Here is a 10372-nt window from a genome sequence, read left to right as displayed (position 1 = left end):
TCACAAGAATAAAACATTACCTAAGAATATTAAGCAAATGTAATGTGAGCCAGTGAAACAAACTGCAGAAATGCTAGGGTCTTCTGGATATTTCTTACATCAGTCTTATTGAGGATGTAGACATTATGACCATCTCTTACTATAAAGTCAAAATGAACAAAACTCTGACCATAACCCACTAAATTTCTAATTTGTACCACAACTCTTTTCTGACCATATCAAGATAATCATTTCCTCAGCAACTTTCCTCCTACTCTACAATCCATTATTAATTTTTTGCCTCAGTGCTCTGGAGTCACTTTATTGTCTTGCTGTCGTCTCTGCCCAAAATAAAACAAGGCAAATTATCTCCCTTATCCTTATTTGCCTCTGGATAGCTGTAAAAAGTTTATAGCAATGCTTATTCATTGCTTGCAACCTCAGTTTAGACTCGAGTGCTGCACAGCTTTCTCTTCATGTCTATAGGGAAAGAGGAAGCTTCTCACTTCCTGGCCAGATTTTATTTCTCCATATGAAGTCTATAAATAATTTTCTTCTGGCCCTAACAAAGGGACCATTAACTGTCCTCTTTTCATTGACTTGACCCTTTTCCACAAATGTGCTGTAGTTTTCAGGTTTCCTTTTACCTTCATTACTTATATTTCTCAAAATAGTAATCTGTTCCCTGTTTTCATGTGCATTTCTTATTATGGTTTAGATGTGAGGTGTCCCCCAACACACAAAAACTCACTTGTGAGACAATGCAAGAAGGTTCAGAGGAGAAATGATTAGGTTGTGAGAGCCTTAACCCAATCAGTGAATTTATCCCCTAACACGGATTAACTGACTGGTAACTAAAGGTAGATAGGGTGTTGCTGGAGGAGGTTTGCATTAGGGGCATGGCCTTAGGGTATATGTTGTCTATCTGGCAAGTGGACTGTCTCTGCTTTCTGATCATCATGTGAGCTGCTTTCCTTTGCCATACTCCTCCATCATGTTGTTCTGCCTCACCTCAGGCCCTAAGGACTGGAGTTGGCTTTCTATGTACTGAGACCTACAAAAATGGGAGCACCAAAATAAACTATTCCTCCTCTACAATTGACTGGTCAGGTCTTTTAGGCATAGCGGCAAAAAAGCTGACTAAAACACTTTTTTATCCTTCTGCAATTTGTCATCACCAGTGACATCTTTAGTAGCACCTAGTTGCTAAGTAATTATCACTGAAGCCATAGCCAATGTGGAAAGTGAAGTAACAATGACTCAAAGGATTCAAACTTTGCCTTAAATATGTTTTTATAATTTTAGTTGATATTAGTAGGACTGAGTATAGCTGCATAATCAGGTCTTCTTCAGGACAGAATCCACATCTTTCAAGAAGAAGTCTATTTTCTCTCTAGGATTGCACCTTCCATAATAAATGGGTACGTTCGTACCCTATGACCACAGTGTCTTCACAGGGTCTTTATTTATTGTTAACATCCTGAGATCCTGTAGTGCTCACTTTTTGATGGGGGCAATTGTCACATGTGGGCACCACCCTGAAGCCTAGACAAGTAGAGATAGGTGAGATCATCTCATGATGTTTTACATTAGGCTCTGGGATGATGGCCAGTGATACCACTAGTTCCTCTCAACAGCAGTCCTGTACAAGCACAATTGCAGTTCCATTATACTTATTGAATTAAGCCTAAACAAATAGATCAATCCAATTATCAAATTTTTATTAGATTACCCCACTGGCATTCAGCTCACTTCACCCTGGACTCTCTTTTGAAATACTTCATTTACTTACCTGTTTGCTTTTTTTTTTTTTTTTGTATTTTTAGTTATTTATTGTTCCTCTCTGACACCTCCTCACTTCTCTTGATTATTGCCACCTTCTCTACTTCCCCACTAAACATTGTGTTTCTCTGGGATTCTGTCTTCCTCTTTTTTTTTTTTGTTGTTGTTGTTGTTAATATTTTTTAGATGCATATGGAAACAATACCTTTATTTATTTATCTTTATGTGATGCTGAGGATAGAACCCAGTGCCTCATCCATGCTAGGCGAGTGCTCTATTACTGAGCACAACCCCAGCCCCCTCATTCCTCTTTTCTTAACCCTTTCTCCAGGTGGTTTCTTTCACATCTATACCACCAACCACCACACTTACAATGGTGAATCTCATATCTTCATATCCAGCCCAGAAGTTACTACTGATCATCTGACCTACTGGATAGCTGAGCATTGGTTTACCCACACACACTTTAAAATTCAGCATTCCAACATGAAATCCCATTCCCAAACCTGCCTTTCCTCACATGTTCCAAATCTCATATAATGGCAATATTGGTTTCCTAGTAACTTTATATCAAAATTCTTAGACTCCTCTTAAATTTTTCCTCTTCCTCCAATTTCTTTATTAGTTCAATTCTAATTCTTCACTATTTCTTGATAAGGTCCACTTCTTTTTGTCTGCACTTCAACTTTTAAATCATCATGTATTTGACATAATAGAATGACTTTCTCGTCAGGATCTGCCTCATCCAGCACTCTTCCTATTCATTTTGCAACCAGATGCATCTTTCTAATACATAAGTCTGATCATTTCATTCCCTTGTTTAAAAATCCTTACCTTTAAGTATACAACTTTTTTGTATGTACGCTTTTTATATACTACATTGATGTGTTCTTTTTTCTTGTTCTCAAAGTCTTATTCATGCTTGATAGCAAATTTCCTTTGATCCATTCAGATCATGCCTCATTGCATCCTTTCTTTAAAGCTTTTTTGATTTGCTTCCCCATTCCCAAGCCTACCATAGGAAATTAGCTGTTTCATACTCTATGCTTCCTAACACTTCATCAGCAAGTGGACCTCACTACTTATTTATTTGTTTGCACGCATTTCCCTTCAATTAGAGTTAAGCTATTTGAGCAGCTCTATATTCATCTTTTTATGTTCACTGTCTATTAAACACTCAATAAATGTTTGTAAATGAATGATGGTGTCCCATGTGAAGCTCAAGATATTGTTAAGAGAGAGAATTTACATATAACGCAATTCAAAGATAAAGTTGATGGCTGAAAATAAAGTCTACAGAATATTGCATTGCAGAAGCCAAAAAGTTTGATTTCTAGCACTTTTTTTCTAGTTTGTGCTATACAGTAACTTTATAAATCTGTAACTCCAATTTTATGTTACACATAATCACAACACACACACACACACACACATATTTGATGTGACTTGCAGAGATAACATGTCCAAAGTGTAGTACATAAATAAATGAGTAAATGAAGGGAAGCCACCCAGTTAAATAATAATACTGGTAAAAATATTTCTGGGCATTCTGTAGAATCAATTTTATGGAATTAAGATTACCCTATACAACACATTAGTCAGAAAGGAAGATCTTCATGAAGTTTTCTGCAAGCCTTAAAAAAAATGATATACTATGGTTTCTAAGAATATATTTAATGAAAATGTACTCGTAATATCATATAATATCATAAATAAGTAAAAGTTATGATAAGAATATGATTAGCCTCAATGGTAGGAATTCTTAGAAAACAAAATAAAAAATATAAAAGAACCAAGGAACATATATCGATATACTCAAGAAAGTATATATATATATATATATATATATATATATATATATAGAGAGAGAGAGAGAGAGAGAGAGAGAGAAACTTAAAGTCTTTTTTGTGACTATTTGTCTTTTAGAAAACATTGGTAATTAAATTAACATTATAGCAGGACTATAGAACTATTATGTACTTTTTGACTTCAAAAGAAAGAAATAAGACAGGCAAAGGTAATGATATAGGTAACTCGTAACAACACATTTGCACTTGCCATGATTCGTTTTACACATCACTTGAATAGAATTGTGTGATTATTATGACTGTCTCATTGAATTTCTAAGTTTTGTTTTATCCCACTTACTCTTTGGGATTCACTAAACATGCATAACCATGAAATTTAAAGGTAAAAAGTCATGTAAAAATAGCTATAGCTAAGGAGGAGAACTTAAACAGAACCTGCCTTCTCAGATGGTCCTAAATGAAATCCAGTAAATCACTGAATTGGTTAGGGATTAGAATTGAGCATTTAAAAAATTAAGTTTTAAGTTAGAAGTAAAATTAAGACAAGAACACAAAATCCAATAAAATAATAGAAATTGAAATATATGATGAGAAGTACAGTTTTCTCATTATTATTCCATCCCTCCTTAAATAAGGTAAACTTCTGAAGCACCACTCCCTTTGGAATTTACTATTGGCTCAGTTGATTCCCAGAACTCTTGCAATACAGAATTAAGAAAATAGATATACAGGATAAAGGTTTAATAGGAAAAACAATATTTGTGCATGAAGAATCAATGCCAGAGTTATTCTTGGTTGTGGGTAAACCACATAATGATTGAAACAGACAAAAAAATTAAAATTAAATATTAAGTCAACATGCATAATTGAGAACAATGAATTAACAGGAGGATTGGGAAAGCAATGAAACTGGGGTTTCTAAAATAGTTTTGAGGGATTGATATGTAAGAGGCTTCAATGAAGAGAAAATGAAACAATTGGAAAGGAGATAAAATGCTCTTTATAAGTTATGAACAAAGCTTTTTAAAATATTCTTAAAGAGATATAAGTAAGTATTGGTAATACTTTTCAATTATTTCTGAGTTTTAGATGAGAACTCTTAAGTTGCATACAGAGGCAAAGTCACAGTAGTCATTAAAGTATATTTGTTTAATAGAAATGGAAAAACAAGCATGCACCTCTCTATAATAATTATTATTCTATACAGATTCTATATAGTAACATTCTATACAGAGGAGAAATATCACTTAACAGGAATTAACATACAGAAAGATGACTCAGGAAGCTGAGTCAGGAGGATCACAAGTAACTTGCTGGGGATGTGAATCAGTGGTTGAGTGCCCCTGGATTTAATCCCTGGTAAAAAATGAAGAAAGAAAGAAAGAGAGAGGAAGGAAGAAAGAAAAGAAGGTAGGAAGGAAGACAGACTGGAATGCTTTCTTCAAAATTTGATATAATTTAAGAAAAAAAATCAGAAAAAAAGGTCATCATAAGGTCCACAGATAAGAAGTCATAGTCATATATTTTTAAAATAATGCAAGTTAACTTGAACACAGTATATAAGTTTAAGTCTGGAAGAGACACTGGGCTAGATGGAGGGACTGAATACTAAGACCCTATGGAGGAGAACCTGGAAAACCCAAAAGCTAATAAAAGTTACTAAGGACTCCAAGGTATGCCTAACAATTCAGCAGCAGCTGGCAGGCCACCTCCAAGAGATTAGTCAGGGCAAAGAATATAAACATCAAGGCATATTCCCCACACAAGAATTCTCAGCCACAACTGGGTTCATGCCAAGAACCCCCACATAGAGATGAAAGAATTCCGAAAGTGAGTGTTAAGGTTTTCAATGTAGGCTAAGAGTTAGAGTGACAGTAGACATAGGAATTATTCCAAGGTTAAAAATTAAGCAGTGAGAAAGCCAGAGCCATCAGGAGGAATTATTCCAATTTTAAAAATTAAGCAGCTGAAAAAGTCAGGGACATCAGGAGGAAAATGAGAAAAGATTCCCTCTGGCAAAGCAGCTGCTATTGTCCTTTATCTATACTTTCTAATCACATCCTGATCAACTCAGTTTTTAAAGGTATCATTTTTCTCTGCTGAAAACATGTAGAGAAAAAAACATGACATTTTATATAGGACCATAGGAAGGGTGTAGAAGATTCCTTTACCTTTTCTTCATGTTTCTAAGTATTATGTTCTGAAAATGTATCAGATGCTTGATTATATTATCTCCATTTTCACAATTATTATGAAATAAGAGAGAACTTATCTCATTGTAAATGAGCAATCTAAGACTCAGAGAAATTAAATGGCTTGTCCAAAGCTATTCAGTTTTATGCTGCAAATCCAGGACTGAAACTCATGTGCATTTTCTCTGATGTAAATTCCCTATATTTTTTGACTAAACAGGAACTGAGCAATAGAACAATAATGTAGGCCAAAAGTATAATTTTATATTCTCTAGTATTTTAAAAATAAAAAGCAATAAAATTATCCAACATTTTAAATCTTATCAGTTATTAAAATTATTAATACATTTTTTCAGTACCAAATAGTCAAAATCTAATGTCTGATTTACACATGCATTTCAACACAGACAACTTAAATTTCAAGTGTACTGCTTATCATACTGCAGGTCAAGGATTCACTTTTGGTGGATGGAGTTATATAGTATACACATATATGTATAGTTCTTAATGATTTTTAACTTTCACTTCCAATTAGAAAAACCTGGAAAATTTTTTAAACATACTAATAATAACTGAGCCTTAGCTCTACAGACTCTAATTTTATTGTAGGGCAAAGTCAGTCCATCAGTAGTTTTAAACTTTGTATCAAAGCATACTAAATAATTGAAAAGTATACTTAGGTTCACAATTTTATGAATTTGCCTAAAATAAACACACTCAGGTAACTAGTATCCAGAATCTGCATATTTGAACACCTTAGAAGCCCTTTCACATACCTTCTAGTCACTACCCTCTGGAAAGGGACACATCCCCTAAGAGTGGCCAAATGTTAAATAGCCATCTGTCTTTTCAGAGCAGACTCCAGAGGTCAGCCCCCAAATGATCATCTAAAGAATTAATGCTTATTGCAGATGACCCTTCCTTAGAATTCTACTATCATGTTTCTCAGGTCAACCTGAAACCCCAGAAATCATAACCCACCTTCCAAGAAATCCATCTTCTAGAGGATCTCTACCCCAGAGATACAGGTCCTCCAAAACACTATCTCTTTATACATGCTGGTTCAACCTCCATTCAAACCTGTATCACCAAGCTGTCTCTATCTCTGCTCTGCTTTTCTTAAATTCATGATCCCAGGAACTTGGTCCTCTCCTCTCCTTTCTTTTACTCTACACATATTTTCCTACCTGATGATTGACAGATTCGATGGATGATAATCGTACGAAGCTAATAATACAGATTTCAGTTTTCTGCTAAACAGTCTAATAAAAGCATAGGTTTACTACCTTTTCCTTGGTTTATAATTCAACTTTTGTGACAGTCCTTCTCGTTACCACACAAATCCTCTTGTCCCGTAAAATAAATTCTGCAGAAACAGCATTTGATCTTTATATTGGTCATTTACTTTCTCTAGATTCAAGTGATTTAAAACACACTTATTAAGTAAATTCAAATTTAGTGCCTTCAAAATATGTTTCCTTGTGGGCATAATTAGGAAATAATCATCAATTAAGACATACCTCAAGTTCAGTTTACTTAAGAAACATAAGTGTATCAAATCCTTGAACCCCATGCTATACCAAGTCCTAAGTAAACAACTGCTAGTTTTATGAAATACCCAGCGATATTTTGCCTTCTATTTGGAATGACTATTCCTTTACAGTGTTGATTTATATCTCTGCTCTCAGAACAGTGCCGTGAAATACTTCCAGCCCATATAAGAGTATTTTGAATGAGTATGACTTTTCAAAGACAGCACTTACAGTTGAGAAAAGGAAAACATGACCATCTGTTCTCCTTTCTTTAGCTCAATCTGACAATATCCTAATTCAGCTGTCTTCTTTCTTGACTTATCTTCCTCCTACCCAGCCCACCTGCTTTGTTCCACCATTTTCCTACTTCAACTTCCTCACTTACACTGTGTCTCTCCACATTACTCTCCTCCTACTCACTTATCACTATTTTTGCTTATTTTATCCCTTAATCATTCTTATAATCCTCAAGAATACCCAATTAGTTACACTTCATTCTCCATCGTCCCCACTCTGACTTCCTTCCTCAATCTTTCTGTTTGAAACTTTCTGTACATGGCTCAGTCACTACTCAACATTCAGTGAGAGAAAAAAGAAAAAAGGAAAGGAACTCCATACCTAAGCGTCTAAAACATGGTCCAATCTCAAGTTTGTTGGAAGTATGGAAATAACCCTTACATATAGTTCTTTGGTGAGGGATTGGGGTATAGCCAAAGTAGAAAAGAAGGAATGTTTAAATAACATGGGTGGCAAAAGCAATCTTCACCTCTATTATTATAGATTTCCATTGAGTCATTCATCAACTATGAGAGGTGGTAGGTGGCAATCAGTACCACAACTCCACCACAAGTGAACTTGTATAAGTTCCCCAGATCTCAGAGTTTCACCTGATGTCTTATCATGTCCATTCAGTGGAACTGTGGAACTTGAAATGAAACAATTTGAGAAAACACTTGAAAGTTAAATATCATGTGTGTGTGTATGTGTGTGTGTTGTGTGTAGTTATGTGTATTGATTAATCTCAACTATCAATATTCTTCTAAGAGACTATTATTCAACATTCCTAAGAGATGCTATTATTATTATTATTATTAAAGTAGGAAACTGAGTTTCAGAATATGAGTTTCAGAATAGTTAATTGTCCAAAATCATATTTAATTAATAAGGAGTCTGAGTTCTGAGCCTATTCTATTAAACAAATAATATATATATATATATATATATATATATATATATATATACATAGACACATATATAATATACTATATATAATATATTATTTGCATATATAATATATATTATATATTATTTGTGTATGTGTATATATATATATATATATATATATATATAATAAAATTAAACCATATGATTTTGGACAATTAACCATTCTGAAACTCAGTTTCCTACCTAAAACAATAAAAACATCTCTTAGGAATGTTGAATAATACTCCTTTAGAAGAATATTAAAGTTGAGATTAATCAATATACATAAACCATTGAAAACATTGCTTGGTATTTACTACAAAAATATTAGTGACTAATATTGTTTTTTACTTTTTTATTATGAGCTATATAGGTTATGTGCAGTAAATAGCTTTTATCTCTTAAAGTAGTGTTACACAATCACACAGAGGTTTATTAATTCATTTATTAAATGAATACGAATAAGTTCCCTGTAAGTGCCACATGCTTTCAGGAACCTGACTATCCAATGGTTTAACCACAGACATAAAACTGATTTAGGTGGATCACAGTAAATTCAATATGTAAGAGTATAGCTTCTAGTCTATTGTAGGAAAGCCAAATTTTGTGGAGCAAAATTATTAAATATTTGAATCCGCACTTAAGAGACTGTTATGGTTTAGATTTAAAGTGTCCTAGTTGGGCCCAATGGAAGGAAATTAGGTCATCAGGGGCATGACCTTGAAGGGGATATTGGATTATTAACCCATTCCTCTTTCTCTCTGGTTCTTGAACTTTATGAAGTGAATAGACTCCTCCATTACAGGCTCACCACCATGATATATGCTTTGCTACAAGCCCAAAGACAACAGGGATAAGTGACAATGGAGTGAAACCTTTGAAATTATGAGTTAAAATTAAGTTCCTCCATTTCAGTTGTTTATCTTGGGTATTTTGTCACAGTTATGGAAAGCTTACTAACACAAAAAGTCAGAGAAGGGAAGAGACAGAGAAAAACGAAAAACGGCTTCAGGACTATCCAAGGGTCAATGCAAGTTCAGTCTTAACTTTTTCTTACCCCTATTAGCTTTTAAAAAGTTTCACAATACCAAAAGATAGCAGAATATAAGTTCTCTTAATAATAGAAAATATAAAACCATCAGATATTGACAATGGAAGAGCAAGCACAACTTTGGACAGAGCAGTCATTTGAAAACATTTTTTTCCCAGCACTTCTGAGAGGAGCTTTCTTATTAGTCTTCTAATTCAAGGGCAGATAAAATTATATTTTCTTAGTTCCCTCTAGTTATATTGAAACCGAAGTGTCTAATAAACTCGAATTTAAAAAAAGCAAAGAAAAGCAGAGGGTGTACAGATTGAATGACTTTGAATGATTAATGAAGGTTTCTAATTTTTTATGTAGTTAACTTCAGCCCACAATCTTCAGGCCATTCTATCACTTATGAGATCTGCTAAAGGAAGATAAGCTACTGTACAGAACATTTTACTTTTTTCATCTACAGGTCTTTCCTCTAATTCTAAACTAAGAGATACTTCTCTTCCAATAGTTAGATATATTATGAAAGTTCTCTCTATTCACTTTTAAGTACAGTATTGATTATATGATTAGTGTGACATTCACATGTGACTCACACAGACAAAGGAAATACTCTCTTGATAATACTCATCCATCACATACAGAGACTATGATGCCTATCAAATTATTTACTCAATTAGAAAAGCTAAATTTAAGTCTATTTGTAACAATAGTAAAATTAAAAGTATTTTGCTCCTAGCCGTAAGTCAATTTCCTGTAACATTCTGATTAAACAATTACTATAATTGTCCTTGAATAAATATTTTTCTGTGTTCAATGAAACACATTTTTCAGATAGTA

This window comes from Marmota monax, unplaced genomic scaffold, assembly GCF_021218885.2.
Source record: "Marmota monax isolate L192 unplaced genomic scaffold, Marmota_monax_Labrador192_F-V1.1 WCK01_AAM20220418_F8-fsc00115, whole genome shotgun sequence".
NCBI classification, from domain to species: Eukaryota; Metazoa; Chordata; class Mammalia; order Rodentia; family Sciuridae; genus Marmota; species Marmota monax.
The sequence above is the reverse complement of the archived record's forward strand: the minus strand, read 5'-3'. Positions refer to the sequence as shown.